General features: G+C 44.1%; 1 non-coding gene across 1 annotated transcript; it reads left to right on the top strand.

Annotated features, from left to right (window-relative positions):
* Window positions 1–1128: 1128 nt before the first annotated feature.
* Trnas-cga (transfer RNA serine (anticodon CGA)) lies at window positions 1129–1203 on the top strand. The gene has a single exon. It is a non-coding gene; the product is annotated as a tRNA-Ser (tRNA).
* The last annotated feature ends 15242 nt before the right edge of the window (window positions 1204–16445 follow it).

Raw genomic sequence — 16445 nt, 5'->3', positions numbered from 1 at the left:
GTTGCACTGGGCGATACAACGGAGAACTGTGTAGGTGCCTTTCCAGTTAGATGTGATTAAACCGCTCCAACTATGTTTCTATGCGCTCCACCAATACAGGCTGCTTCTGCGTCGTATCGCAAAAATTGCACTGTATATCTATGGCGTATACGAGGCATATTCGGAAAGTAAGTTCCGATCGGTCAAGAAATGGAAACCACAGAAACAGCTTTGCACATATGTGTTCGACAGCGTCTCTGATATGCCTGTCGGTTGCATCACTTCGCTCTTTTCAGTTCTGAACGTATGGTGACCGCATAAAAATGCGTAGGAAATAGTGTCCTGGTGAGAGATTTCGCCTGATGTTATGCAGCCCACATTCCAGAACTGTCATACGGTTCCTACTTCGTGACAATTCTCGGTCGCAATCTGCAGGGGCAATGAAAATGCTCCTGCAGCGTTTTCGATGGGAAGTATATGATCACCCCACTACGGCCCGTAATTGGCTCCTTCTGTGTTTCATCTTTGCTCACATTAATTACTGGCTATGAAGACAACATTTTCGCGCCGACAACGAGCCACAGATGAGCCTAGAGAGGATATTGGAAAGTTGGTACAACGCTACGACAAATGTCTAAGTCGGAGTGGTGACTATGTAGAGCAGTGGCTGGAAGCTGTAGCTAACTGTTGCAGATAAATGTGTCTGATGATCACAGTGGTTTCCATTTCGCGATTAATCGGAACTTTCTTTTCGAATAGCCTTAGTATTCCAGAATGAGATTTTCACTCTGCAGCGGAGTGTGCGCTGACATGAAACTTCCTGGCAGATTAAATCTGTGTGCCGGACCGAGACTCGAACTCGGGACCTTTGCCTTTCGCGGGTAAGTGCTCTACCAACTGAGCTACCCGAGCACGACTCACGCCCCGCCCTCACAGCTTTACTTCTGCCAGTACCTCGTCTCCTACGTCCCAAACTTTACAGAAGCTCTCCTGCGAACCTTGCAGGCTGTGGCTAAGCCATGTCTCCGCAATATCCTTTCTTTCACGAGTGCTAGTTCTGCAAGGTTCACAGGAGAGCTTCTGTAAAGTTTGGAAGGTAGGAGACGAGATACTGGCAGAAGTAAAGCTGTGAGGACGGGGCGTGAGTCGTGCTCGGGTGGCTCAGTTGGTAGAGCACTTGCCCGCGAAAGGCAAAGGTCCCGAGTTCGAGTCTCGGTCCGGCACACAGTTTTAATCTGCCAGGAAGTTTCAGCCTTAGTACGAGGGCAGTTCAATAAGTAATGCAACACGTTTTTTTTCTCGGCCAATTTTGGTTGAAAAAACCGGAAATTACTTGTCGAATATTTTCAAACATTCCCGCTTCGTCTCGTATAGTTTCATTGACTTCAGACAGGTGGCAGCGCTGTACGGAGCTGTTAAAATGGCGTCTGTAACGGATGTGCGTTGCAAACAACGGGCAGTGATCGAGTTTCTTTTGGCGGAAAACCAGGGCATCTCAGATATTCATAGGCGCTTGCAGAATGTCTACGGTGATCTGGCAGTGGACAAAAGCACGGTGAGTCGTCGGGCAAAGCGTGTGTCATCATCGCTGCAAGGTCAAGCAAGACTGTCTGATCTCCCGCGTGCAGGCCGGCCGTGCACAGCTGTGACTCCTGCAATGGCGGAGCGTGCGAACACACTCGTTCGAGATGATCGACGGATCACTATCAAACAACTCAGTGCTCAACTTGACATCTCTGTTGGTAGTGCTGTCACAATTGTTCACCAGTTGGGATATTCAAAGGTTTGTTCCCGCTCGGTCCCTCGTTGTCTAACCGAACACCATAAAGAGCAAAGGAGAACCATCTGTGCGGAATTGCTTGCTCGTCATGTGGCTGAGGGTGACAATTTCTTGTCAAAGATTGTTACAGGCGATGAAACATGGGTTCATCACTTCGAACCTGAAACAAAACGGCAATCAATGGAGTGGCGGCACACCCACTGCCCTACCAAGAAAAAGTTTAAAGCCATACCCTCAGCCGGTAAAGTCACGGTTACAGTCTTCTGGGACGCTGAAGGGGTTATTATGTTCGATGTCCTTCCCCATGGTCAAAAGATCAACTCTGAAGTGTATTGTGCTACTCTTCAGAAATTGAAGAAACGACTTCAGGGTGTTCGTAGGCACAAAAATCTGAACGAACTTCTCCTTCTTCATGACAACGCAAGACCTCACACAAGTCTTCGCACCCGAGAGGAGCTCACAAAAATTCAGTGGACTGTTCTTCCTCATGCACCCTACAGCCCCGATCTCGCACCGTCGGATTTCCATATGTTTGGCCCAATGAAGGACGCAATCCGTGGGAGGCACTACGCGGATGACGAAGAAGTTATTGATGCAGTACGACGTTGGCTCCGACATCGACCAGTGGAATGGTACCGTGCAGACATACAGGCCCTCATTTCAAGGTGGCGTAAGGCCGTAGCATTGAATGGAGATTACGTCGAAAAATAGTGTTGTGTAGCTAAAAGATTGGGGAGTAACCTGGTGTATTTCAATGCTGAATGAAACAACCCCTGTTTCAGAAAAAAAATGTGTTGCATTACTTATTGAACTGCCCTCGTATTATAGCCTCAGTGAGAGCAGTGCTGTAAGAAGGTGGGCTCCGTTGTGGGTGCAGGCGTCGGCGCGACTGACCTGCGCAGGCGGCGGCGAAGGCGGGGCTCTGCCTGCAGGCGGGCGACGCCGTGGGGCAGTCCTGCCACCAGCAGAACAGGTCCCCCGCCAGGCACAGGCACAGCTCGCAGGGGTCGGCGCGAGCCACCTGCAACAGGCGTGTGCGCGCCGCTTGGTACTCAGCGTGAAGGCAAAATGGTTACACTGCTAGACATTCAAATTAAAACACCAGCAAATACAGCGAATAATGATATTTTGTTCATCAAAACTGGACATGGTTGTCTCACTGGGAATTCCGCGATCGCTCATGAAAAAAAATATGGCGTTTCAGTCTTCGATCGCTATTCTTTTATTTTCAATTACCGGTTTCGGGCTAGCTGCCCATCTTCAGATCTGTTAGACAATGTTAAAAATGTAATTAATAAGAGAGATACAGTTAGTGATAAAAATATCTTAGTTTACAAAAAGAAATTTTGGAACGTATTAAATGCCAACATACCATGTGTTGTAGTTACAGAGTAACTTGTCCGTACAGAACACACAGTTCACTGTCATAAGTAAAGTAAATATCAATCTGTTAAAACATTATATCGCAGTATTTAAGAGTAACCTGATTGGTAACAGTAAAAAGTGCCCTCTACCTAAAGCAATTGTGCATCTGTTATTATTTCGCCGTATATATTAATGGCGAATATTCTTTTTAATAAAACAATTTTTAAGGTAATAACATATGAATAATCTTTTTGAGTCGACCATGAAACGAAAGATTTTTACATTAATTTAAAATTTCGTTATAAAGAAACATAAAATGTAATTAAAATGTAGATATTCTTCCGAAAATGTGCGTTTGCTCTTCTTTGTTTTTGATTGGTGGTGGAGTGGATTTCCCTACGTCAGAAGGTATACAACGCCACGCCGAGTCTTCTTGCGCCGCGCCCAATTCACCTCGCCGCCAGTACGCTGAGGGCCGCTCCGCTGTAGCTGTTTCCTACTGGGGCGTGCTGTTGCATTCAAGAGTGAGCCTAAAACAGGTCTTTAAAAATCTCATAATAATTCCTGTGCATAAAATCACTTTGTTCATTAAGTAGTAGGCCTGGGGTTTTTCTTTGATGTGCGTATATTTCAATCTCTTCGAGCACGTTGAGATAGAGACTTTTTGGAGCTTTATGTAGCACCTCCATTTGTTCATTTATATTACTCACTTCATGTCTACTCTCTTTTACATGTGTTCCAAATGCTGTTCGATTGCTATGACTGCAATGTTCCCCGTATCGAATTTCAAAATTCCGCCCTGTTTGTCCTATATAATAACTGTCACATTCAGCACATTTAATCTTATATACTCCGGAATTATTGTATTTCATTTGTTTCGTCGTTGCTGGTTTATGTCTTAATCTATGTGCCATTTGCCCTTCGTTCTGAAATGCCACTGCGATGTTTTTTGGAAAGCATTTAGCAATTCTTTCCGACACATGCCCTTTGTATGTCAGGGTGACAAACTTCTTCTTAACTTTAATTTTCCTAGAATCGCTACTGATGCCCGCGGATTTGTTTTTGATCTTGTTAAACATACGTGTCTAACATACGTTGTCTAACAGATCTGAAGATGGGCAGCTAGCCCGAAACCGGTAATTGAAAATAAAAGAATAGCGATCGAAGACTGAAACGCCATATTTTGTTTTATGATATTTTGTTCGTTGTGCTTATACAGAATAGTAGGACGAACCCATGATAAAATTTTCAGGTAATTTGGCAGTGTACAAAATTTAGCAGACAGGGGTGCCACCTGTGGCAGCAGTAATCGTTTTAGCCTCGCTGGGTATCTACATCTACATCGCTACTCTGCAATTCACACTTAAGTGGCTGGCAGAGGGTTCATCTAACCATTTTCATACTACTACTCTACCATTCCACTCTCGAATGGCGTGTGGGAAAAAGGAGCATCTAAATCTTTCCGTTCGAGCTCTGATTTCTGTTATTTTATTATGATGATGATTTCTCCCTACGTAGGTGGGTGTCAACAAAATATTTTCGCATTCGGAAGAGAAAGTTGGTGATTGAAATCTCGTAAATAAATCTCTCCGCAAAGAAAACCGCCTTTGCCGGCCGGAGTGGCCGAGCGGTTAAAGGCGCTACAGTCTGGAACCGCACGACCGCTACGGTCGCAGGTTCGAATCCTGCCTCGGGCATGGATGTGTGTGATGTCCTTAGGTTAGTTAGGTTTAAGTAGTTCTAAGTTCTAGGGGACTTATGACCACAGCAGTTGAGTCCCATAGTGCTCAGAGCCATTTGAGCCAAAACCGCCTTTGTTACAGTGACTGCCACCCCGACCCGCGAGTCATATCAGTGACACTCTCAACCCTATTGCGCGATAACACGAAACGGGATGCCCTTCTGTGCACTTTTTCGATGTCCTCCGTCAATCCTATCTGGTAAGGACCCCTTCCGAGCAGCGTTACTCCAGCAGAGGACGGACAAGTGTGATATAGGCTGTCTCTTTAGTGGGTTTGTCGCATCTTCTAGGTGTTTTGCCAACAAAGCGCAGTCTTTGTTTCGCCTTTCCCACAACATTATTTATGTGGTCTTTCCAATTTAAGTTGCTCGTAATTATAATTCCCAGATATTTAGTCGAATTGACAGCCCTTAGATTTGTGCGATTTATCGTATACCCAAAATTTATCTGATTTCTTTTAGTACCCATGTGGATTACCTCGCACTTTTCTATGTTTAGTGCAAATTGCCACTTTTCGCACCATACAAAAATTGTCTCTACATCATTTTGTAATTGGAATTGATCGTCTGATGATTTTACTAGACGGTAAATTACAGCGCCATCTGCAAACAATCTAAGGGGGCTGATCATATTATCACCTACATCATTTATGTAAATCAGGAACAGCAAAGGGCCTATGACACCACCTTGCGCAACGCCAGATACCACTTCTGTTCTACTCGATGATTTACCGTTTATGACTACGAACTGTGACCTCTCTGAGAGGAAATCACGAATCCAGTCACACAACTGAGACGATACTCCATATGCACGCAATTTGATTAATAGTCGCTTGTGAGGAACGGTATAAAAAGCCTTCTAGAAACCTAGGAATATGGAATCGATGTGAGATCCCTTGTCGACAGCACTCATTACTTCATGGGAATGAAAAGCTAGCTGTGTTGCACAAGAGCGATATTTTCTGAATCCGTGTTGGTTATGTATCAATAAGTCATTTTCTTCAAGGTGATTCATAATGTTCGAGTACAGTATATGCTCGAAAATCCTACTGCAAATTGAGGTCAGTGATATGGGTCTATAATTCAATGTGTTACTCCTATTTCCTTTCTCGAATACTGGTATGACCTGTGCTACTTTCCAGTCTTTACGAACAGACCTTTCGTCAAGTGAGTTGTTGTATTTGATTGCTAAGAAAGGTGCTATTGTGTCTGCATACTCTGAGAGGAACCTGATTGGTATACCACCTAGAACGGAAGACTTACCTCTGTTAAGAGATTTGAGTTGCTTCGCAACACCTAAGATATCTACTTTTGTGCCACTCATACTGACAGAAGTTCTGGTTTCGAATTCTGGAATATTTACTTCGTCTTCTTTCGTGAAGGAATTGCGGAAAACTGTATTCAGTAACTCCGCTTTAGTGGCACTGTCATCGGTAACACTTAAATCGCTATCGCGCAGTGACAGTATTGAATGTTTTTTGCCACTGGTGTACTTTACGTACGACCAGAATCTCTTTGGGTTTTCTACCATATTTTGAGACAATGTTTCATTGCGGAAACTATTAAAAGCATCTCGCATTGACGTCCGCACTAAATTTAGAGCTTCCGTGATACTTAGCTGGTCGAAGACAGCCAGGATGACAGATGTGGATACATTCCATGTCCACGCTGTTTCGTGTTAGAGTTTATCAGTCGTAGTGGCGGGGAAAATGGTGGCAGACACTTCGCAACCCATGGCCAGTTGTTTCCAGTGAGAGAATGACCTGGAGATCACGCTGTGCAGGCCAACAACTGAACACCTTCTGCACAGAGTCAGGTCAGGTCAGCACGGCTAACATGCAGTCTTCCTTTATATTCTCGATAGATAACGTCACGGAGACTTCGAGCACAGGACACGTCGGAAATGTAATGGCTGCTGTCAACATTAGTAGCTTTGCGAACCAAAAGTTGATCTTTTTGTTCGGCCCGTATGACGATGAAGAATGCAATATGGCAACGTTCGTTGTACTCAGGGTCTCCACTTCTGCCGTGAAACTGTATGGACGTGGTGCCACTGTTGGTTGCAGTGTTGAGTGACTGTAGGAGGATACAAGATGACTTGGACAGGATTTGTGATTGGAGTAAAGAATAGCAGCTAACTCTAAATATACACTCCTGGAATTTGAAATAAAACACCGTGAATTCATTGTCCCAGGAAGGGGAAACTTTATTTACACATTCCTGGGGTCAGATACATCACATGATCACACTGACAGAACCACAGACACATAGACACAGGCAACAGAGCATGCACAATGTCGGCACTAGTACAGTGTATATCCACCTTTCGCAGCAATGCAGGCTGCTATTCTCCCATGGAGACGTTCGTAGAGATGCTTGATGTAGTCCTGTGGAACGGCTTGCCATGCCATTTCCACCTGGCGCCTCAGTTGGACCAGCGTTCGTGCTGGACGTGCAGACCGCGTGAGACGACGCTTCATCCAGTCCCAAACATGCTCAATGGGGGACAGATCCGGACATCTTGCTGGCCAGGGTAGTTGACTTACACCTTCTAGAGCACGTTGGGTGGCACGGGATACATGCGGACGTGCATTGTCCTGTTGGAACAGCACGTTCCCTTGCCGGTCTAGGAATGGTAGAACGATGGGTTCGATGATGGTTTGGATGTACCGTGCACTATTCAGTGTCCCCTCGACGATCACCAGTGGTGTACGGCCAGTGTAGCAGATCGCACCCCACACCATGATGCCGGGTGTTGGCCCTGTGTGCCTCGGTCGTATGCAGTCCTGATTGTGGCGCTCACCGGCACGGCGCCAAACACGCATACGACCATCATTGGCACCAAGGCAGAAGCGACTCTCATCGCTGAAGACGACACGTCTCCATTCGTCCCTCCATTCACGCCTGCCGCGACACCACTGGAGGCGGGCTGCACGATGTTGGGGCGTGAGCGGAAGACGGCCTAACGGTGTGCGGGACCGTAGCCCAGCTTCATGGAGACGGTTGCGAATGGTACTCGCCGATACCCCAGGAGCAACAGTGTCCCTAATTTGCTGGGAAGTGGCGGTGCGGTCCCCTACGGCACTGCGTAGGATCCTACGGTCTTGGCGTGCATCCGTGCGTCGCTGCGGTCCGGTCCCAGGTCGACGGGCACGTGCACCTTCCGCCGACCACTGGCGACAACATCGATGTACTGTGGAGACCTCACGCCCCACGTGTTGAGCAATTCGGCGGTACGTCCACCCGGCCTCCCGCATGCCCACTATACGCCCTCGCTCAAAGTCCGTCAACTGCACACACGGTTCACGTCCACGCTGTCGCGGCATGCTACCAGTGTTAAAGACTGCGATGGAGCTCCGTATGCCACGGCAAACTGACTGACACTGACGGCGGCGGTGCACAAATGCTGCGCATCTAGCGCCATTCGACGGCCAACACCGCGGTTCCTGGTGTGTCCGCTGTGCCGTGCGTGTGATCATTGCTTGTACAGCCCTCTCGCAGTGTCCGGAGCAAGTATGGTGGGTCTGACACACCGGTGTCAATGTGTTCTTTTTTCCATTTTCAGGAGTGTAGATAAATGTAAATTAATGCAGATGAATAGGAAAAAGAATCCCGTAATGTTTGAATACTCCATTAGTAGTGTAGCGCTTGACACAGTCACGTCGATTAAATATTTTGGGCGTAACATTGCAGAGCGATTTGAAGTGGGACAAGATTGTAATGGCAGTTGTGGGGAAGGCGGACAGTCGTCTTCGGTTCATTCGTAGAATTTTGGGAAGATGTGGTTCATCTGTAAAGGAGATCGCTTATAAAACACTAATACCACCTATTCTTGAGTACTGCTGGAGCGTTTGGGATCCCTATCAGGTCGGATTGAGGGAGGACATAGAAGCAATGCAGAGGCGGGCTGCTAGATTTGTTACTGGTAGGTTTGGTCATCAAACGAGTGTTATGGAAATGCTTCAGGAACTCGGGTGGGAGTCTCTGGAGGAAAGGAGGCGTTCTTTTCGTGAATCGCTACTGAGGTAATTTGGAGAACCAGCATTTGGGGCTGACTGCAGTACAATTTTACTGCCGCCAACTTATATTTCGCGGAAAGACCACAAAGATAAGATAAGAGAGATTAGGGCTCGTACAGAGGCATATAGGCAGTCATCTTTCCCTCGTTCTGTTTGGCAGTGGAACAGGGAGAGAAGATGCTAGTTGTGGTACGAGGTACCCTCCGCCACGCACCGTATGATGGATTTCGGAGTATGTATGTAGATGTAGATGTAGATATAGTGTTCCTGTTCGTCGAACCACTTAAGGCTTCCACTTTCCTGCTGCCGCTTGGTTCGCGTTAGCTGTAACAATGGTCACAGTTCGTGGTGCTCCAGACATCCTCGTACTGCCCTTGCTGATACTTGTCTGGCTCCACGCAAACACCCACTTTCTTATACGAGGTACGTGACGTGCCTGTACGGTCCTTCTGGGCCGAGCCAAAAAAGGAGTATGGGTTTCCTCTCAGGTTCAACTCAAGTGTGGGCATCGACATCTTGCACAACATTGAAGTATATTCAGATCACCGTCATGAGAACCTTACGAACGCTAGCAGCAATATCGCGGAACGATAAACCATACTCTCGACAGAACACGATTCTGCTCGTCACAAGTTGCGACAAGTGCTGGTAGACGGTTCCTTTTGTTACACGAAGCGCAATACAATCTTCTCGCAAACAGATTCCGAATGAGAAACTCACTGTGTAACCTTACATACAGAAAGGCATTACTCCTATCTGTTTTGTATGGTTGCGGTGATATACTAATAATTTCATATTTAACCACATGTTACATCTACATCATACTCCGCAAGCCACCCAATGGTGTGTGGCGGAGGGTACTTTCGGTACCACTATCTGATCCCTCCAACCCTGTTCCACTCGCGAATTGTGCGTGGGAAGAATGATTGTCGGTAAGTCTCTTTATCGGCTCTAATTTCTCCAATTTTCTCCTCGTGGTCAATACGCAAGTTAAATGTTGTGTGTGTGTGTGTGTGTGTGTGTCTGTGTGTGTGTGTGGGGGGGGGGGGGGGGAGTAATATGTTGTCCGACTCCTACTGAAAAGTGCTTTTCCGAAATTTCAATAATGAATTACATGTCAGGTCGATCAGATATTTTGTGGTGTATGCTGACTGCACACATTTTTTTTACCATGTGCAAATTCATTACAGCCGCGCGGGATTAGCCGAGCGGTCTAGGGCGCTGCAGTCATGGACTGTGCGGCTGGACCCGGTGGAGGTTCGAGTCCTCCCTCGGGCATGGGTGTGTGTGTTTGTCCTTAGGATAATTTAGGTTGAGTAGTGTGTAAGCTTAGGGACTGATGACGTTAGCAGTTAACTCCCATAATGTTTCACACACATTTGAAAATTTTTTGAAATTCATTACATCAAGGTACATTATAAAAATCATCGCTAGGCTACTGCATCAATTACACTTTGCTCAGAGAGCCTGTGATAATACCAGGAACCGTTTGAAGCAAGAGCTACGACCTAATAAGTAACCTACTATTACGATCAAGAAGGGGCATCGCTACCCTCTCTCACCAACAACGCTCTGTATTTTCAGATAGTTCCCCGAGTCAGATCTCAATAATTTCTTGGGTATTAAAAAAGTGCTTCAGCTATATTTAGCCCTTTACTTTTAGATCACTGCCTGTTTCATGGTACTAAAAATTATATGCTCAGTTGAACGTATAACAAAAACATTGGTGCTAAATAGCTCGGAACATTCCGTGTCCGTCAGAACAAAACATACCTAAAACGCGGTCTGTCATTGAATAAAACAGCCAAATTGCAGTCCAATTTGATGGACGGGTCCGCTTCTCCGGTGCATACACAATCGCGAACTGGGGACGCGGAAATACTTCAAGAAACAACGGACGGATGACGACACTAACAAAATAAAAACGTTAGCAAAACCAAAATCGAAGAATTCACTGGATCCTCACGGTCATAGTGGATATCAGCCGCGGATGTTGTTGTTAATAACGGCCTATATTAAAATTTGAAGACAAAGTCACAGTGTGATTGAAGGTGTTTTCATGAGGGCCGTAAATACAATAATGGAATGTAAAATGTGCAGAAGAAAGGACTGTCGTGTTGTATTCATTGGCTTCGCCGACAATGTCACCGTAGGCCCCATAAAAAAGTAAATTGCCGACGGTGACATCCTGGGCACAGCAGAGCAACAGAACAGCGATCTTCAACACACTCGCCAACTTCACTACAGTTATCACTACTTTCAGTGGCACACAGGAACGACATCTACAGTTTAAACGCAGAAATAAAAACATAGCATACCCCATCGACGCAAAATATGACGTACCAAAATCCATGTTTCTGTTGGTGGTCCTATCAATTAACACTCCTACGCCTCGCGTTGTTCACTGGGTCCGAAAATGGCTCTCTCAGGGAGTGTGAGAATATGATAAGGGGCCTTAATTTCAAATTTATTGCAGTATTTAAGGGGCTCCGGAAAGGCTCAAAATCATGAAAAGTTCAATTTTTACTTTTTTGCATTTTCTGAATCTGCAGACTATTACCTTTTAATAGATATATAATTTATTCAATTCCGAAGACTACAACTATTTTTAATTTTTTTTGAAATGTGTTCTACATGGGCGTGACCCACTGTGGCGCTGTTAAACTGCTGTCAAATGGTGTTATTATTAACATCCGTGTTCATCAGGTACATTTTAGTGACGTGAGATAAAGTATGTGTTGTGGATAACCTGTGATGGTTCAATATATATCGCTGGTGTGATTGCCGATTGTTTCATGTTTATTTACTCTGTCGTTATCTCGAAAATATTCGTAATTAATTATGTTTCTTAAGTCTCTGTTTTGTTGAAGTATAATAATGAGTAAAAGTAAAGTTGCTGTTGCGACTTTCAATGATGGCAACATTGTAAGGTGCAAGGTATTTAGAAATATGGGAATGAAGATAGGTTCTAACATGGTACGAGCGATGCTTGCTTTAGACAAGGAACGTCTTCGGGCTGCAGACAGGGGTGTAAAGAGTCTAGAAATAAAAGCAAGAGTAAACAGGAGGAGGAACAAGAGGAAGCTGGAGGAGGAGTTTGCAGAGGATGAAGATAATCCATCCTATGGACCTGGAATGCACTAAAAAGTTGATCCAATCTTTGTCACTCGATTCCCAAAACTTTTATTTTCTCATACTAATTACATGTTTTCTAAGGATCATCCAAACATATTTGTTTCAAACTTTCAGTAAATGTTACACAGTACCTTCTGCATAATTTAACACAGCCTTTTTCCAAAAAACTGTATATTTTTGAATATATACATAAAAAATTGTAAAAAAATGTTGTGAATTTTCATTACAATTGAAAAAAAATCATCTTTAATAACTGGACTAAAATTTTGTAAAATCCCTGTGTAGTTGTAGCCCATATTCCAATAAATAATCTGTAAAAAGTTCAACTTCCTACCTCAAATACTTTGTGAGGAAAGATGTAATTTATAAGCGTTATTTTAACATTGCAAGTATAGGGCGTTCCGGAGTCCCTTAAAGTCTAGTTATCAAATGTAAACAGTATCATACTTATACACGAAAAGCGTCTCTTGCTCACTTGTGGGGCGCCACGTGCACGCACTTTGCGCCTGCGTGTTATCAACAAAGGCGAGCGACCACTATCTACGGCGGCAAGGGAAGTTGCGTAGTGCCGAGTACCACGTTTCCGGCATGTGACAGGATAAAACTATTCCACTGTTAAACGTGGCTAAAATTAGCCGTTCTTTCGTGCACATAGTCACGTCCCACGTATAGACGGCTGTTATCAATATTAATGCTGAAATTTCAAAAAATCAGACCTTGACATTCTCAATTACAATATCAGCAATATCTGCAGTCCCTGCTACTGTTACGAAAGACCCTGACAGAATTACAAATGTACACTTAATAACTATAGAATTTATTTATAAAATTAAATGGTAAGGTATCCAAAAAATTAAATCATTACTATTACTGATAAATACTAGGATCAACGATGGCCTTGCATCTCCTTAGAATGTTTGGGTAAGTTAAGCTTGTATGTTGTTTTCAATTTCAGGCACAATTACAGGTTCTCACCTATAACATGACTTACGAATTAACTCTTGATAACGTTCCTGCTTGAATATGATAGTTCGCGTGAATGTGTAGACCAAAACAGGAAAGGCCAGCAAACGCCACTCATTGCAGCTGATTATAAGAATCCGGAATACTATTCGAGGTGTTACAAATCATGCTCATTCTAAAACTCTTTCAAAGCAGACCATCTGAGCTCCAAACTATGTTCACACTTTTTTTTCTCTAATATAGCTATGTCAACGCAAATACGTTCAAATGTCGAGCTCCAAAAGGCTTTATTTTTTAAATGTAGCAATTGAATTTCAAAGTTGCAAATGTCAATATTAAAGGGAAAAATTTAGTTCTGTTATAGTAGTATTAAAAAAAATTTTTTTTAACGAAGGCTAATGTCGCTTTGCTGTTTTTGAATTTCTCAAACACGGTGAGAAAAGCTTTCCTCATATTTAAAATAGGTGTTTGAAATAGTAAATGGCAATGATAGAATTATGATCTTGGCGATGTATCATCAAGCTTGGAAAGGGAACGAAAGTTTCTTTTTTTAATATCTTGAGCAGAAATAGATAATTTGTTTTTGAATGACAGAACTTCTTCTAACAAATCCATAACTTGGCAAATATCTTCCGGAAATATCTGTGCACTACACGTTTCTTCATGGAAGATGCAATGATAAGTAACTATCTCGTTACTCATTTTTTTCTTCAGGCTAGCAACAAACACTTTCCTTACTCTGGTCACACTTTTCGCCTGTCTGGTGAAACAGATACAGTGTTATCTAGTGCACTCATTTGCAGATTCGCCTCTGAGTGCCAATAATGCTAAAAGTTTTTCTTCAGGACCTGTACATAAAATAAGTTGTACAAAATGTGAAACTTGGATTATAGCAATTACGTCTCAAGATTCGTCAGCTACAGCTGACGAAGCTGAAACTAGTTTAAGATCTCCGACTATGCTGGCTGGTTGGATTCGAAGACATTTCGACTTCTGTCTTTCACTGTATTAACAGTCAGTCGTAACTCTAAATTTTTTAGAGTATACATTCTTGAAATCCAGAAACTGCTCTTCGGATGCATTTATAACACAACTTTTTATGTTTTAGCCTTCTGTATATGGTTTTCCTCTTTTAGCAAACAGTCTATCAATCACAAAACTTGCAATATTAACATTGGTACTGAGAACGTTACGCTGCCCGTTATCAAATGTGTGACTTTTCTCCGCAACGTGTTTAGGGACTGTTTTCCCATTATCAGGTGCTATAAAAGAAGAAAACAGATCAATAAATCGCAGTACTCTTGTACAGACAACCATGTCGTTGTTGTTGTTGTGGTCTTCAGTCCTGCGACTGGTTTGATGCAGCTCTCCATGCTACTCTATCCTTTGCAAGCTTCTTCATCTCCCAGTACCTACTGCAACCTACATCCTTCTGAATCTGCTTAGTGTATTCATCTCTTGGTCTCCCTCTACAATTTTTACCCTCCACGCTGCCCTCCAATGCTAAATTGGTGATCCCTTGATGCCTCAGAACATGTCCTACCAACCGATCCCTTCTTCTGGTCAAGTGGTGCCACAAACTTCTCCCCAATCCTATTCAATACTTCCTCATTAGTTATGTGATCTACCCATATAATCTTCAGCATTCTTCTGTAGCACCATATTTCGAAAGCTTCTGTTCTCTTCTTGTCCAAACTGTTGATCGTCCACGTTTCACTTCCATATATGGCTACACTCCATACAAATACTTTCAGAAACGACTTCCTGACACTTAAATCTATACTCGATGTTAACAAATTTCTCTTCTTCAGAAACGCTTTCCTTGCCATTGCCAGTCTACATTTTATGCCCTCTCTACTTGATCACCATCAGTTATTTTGCTCCCCAAATAGCAAAACTCCTTTACTACTTGAAGTGTCTCATTTCCTAATCTAATACCCTCAACATCACCCGACTTAATTAGACTACATTCCATTATCCTCGTTTTGCTTTTGTTGATGTTCATCTTATATCCTCCCTTCAAGACACCATCCATTCCGTTCAACTGCTCTTCCAAGTCCTTTGCTGTCAATGACAGAATTACAATGTCATCGGCGAACCTCAAAGTTTTTATTTCTTCTCCGTGGATTGTAATACCTACTCCGAATTTTTCTTTTGTTTCCTTTACTGCTTGCTCAATATACAGATTGAATAACATCGGGGAGAGGCTACAACCCTGTCTTACTCCCTTCCCAACGACTGCTTCCCTTTCATGTCCCTCGACTCTTATAACTGCCATCTGGTTTCTGTACAAATTGTAAATAGCCTTTCGCTCCCTGTATTTTACCCCTGCCACCTTTAGAATTTGAAAGAGAGTATTCCAATGAACATTGTCAAAAGCTTTCTCTAAGTCTAAAAATACTAGAAACGTAGGTTTGCCTTTCCTTAATCTTTCTTCTAAGATAAGTCGAAAGGTCAGTATTGCCTCACGTGTTCCAGTATTTCTACGGAATCCAAACTGATCTTCCCCGAGGAGTTCGTGTTAGTATTTTGCAGCTGTGGCTTATTAAACTGATTGTTCGGTAATTCTCACATGTGTCAACACCTGCTTTCTTTGGGATTGGGTCAACCATATAAAATATGAAACTTCCTGGCAGATTAAAACTGTGTGCCCGACCGAGACTCGAACTCGGGACCTTTGCCTTTCGCGGGCAAGTGCTCTACCAACTGAGCTACCGAAGCACGACTCACGTCCGGTACTCACAGCTTTACTTCTGCCAGTACCTCGTCTCCTACCTTCCAAACAGAAGTAAAGCTGTGAGTACCGGACGTGAGTCGTGCTTCGGTAGCTCAGTTGGTAGAGCACTTGCCCGCGAAAGGCAAAGGTCCCGAGTTCGAGTCTCGGTCGGGCACACAGTTTTAATCTGCCAGGAAGTTTCATATCAGCGCACACTCCGCTGCAGAGTGAAAATCTCATTCTGGAAACATCCCCCAGGCTGTGGCTAAGCCATGTCTCCGCTATATCCTTTCTTTCAGGAGTGCTAGTTCTGCAAGGTTCGCAGGAGAGCTTCTGTAAAGTTTGGAAGGTAGGAGACGAGGTACTGGCAGAAGTAAAGCTGTGAGTACCGGACGTGAGTCGTGCTTCGGTAGCTCAGTTGGTAGAGCACTTGCCCGCGAAAGGCAAAGGTCCCGAGTTCGAGTCTCGGTCGGGCACACAGTTTTAATCTGCCAGGAAGTTTCATATCAGCGCACACTCCGCTGCAGAGTGAAAATCTCATTCTGGAAACATCCCCCAGGCTGTGGCTAAGCCATGTCTCCGCTATATCCTTTCTTTCAGGAGTGCTAGTTCTGCAAGGTTCGCAGGAGAGCTTCTGTAAAGTTTGGAAGGTAGGAGACGAGGTACTGGCAGAAGTAAAGCTGTGAGTACCGGACGTGAGTCGTGCTTCGGTAGCTCAGTTGGTAGAGCACTTGCCCGCGAAAGGCAA

Source organism: Schistocerca cancellata, chromosome 2, assembly GCF_023864275.1.
Source record: "Schistocerca cancellata isolate TAMUIC-IGC-003103 chromosome 2, iqSchCanc2.1, whole genome shotgun sequence".
NCBI classification, from domain to species: Eukaryota; Metazoa; Arthropoda; class Insecta; order Orthoptera; family Acrididae; genus Schistocerca; species Schistocerca cancellata.
This window is presented reverse-complemented; position numbering and strand designations above follow the sequence as displayed.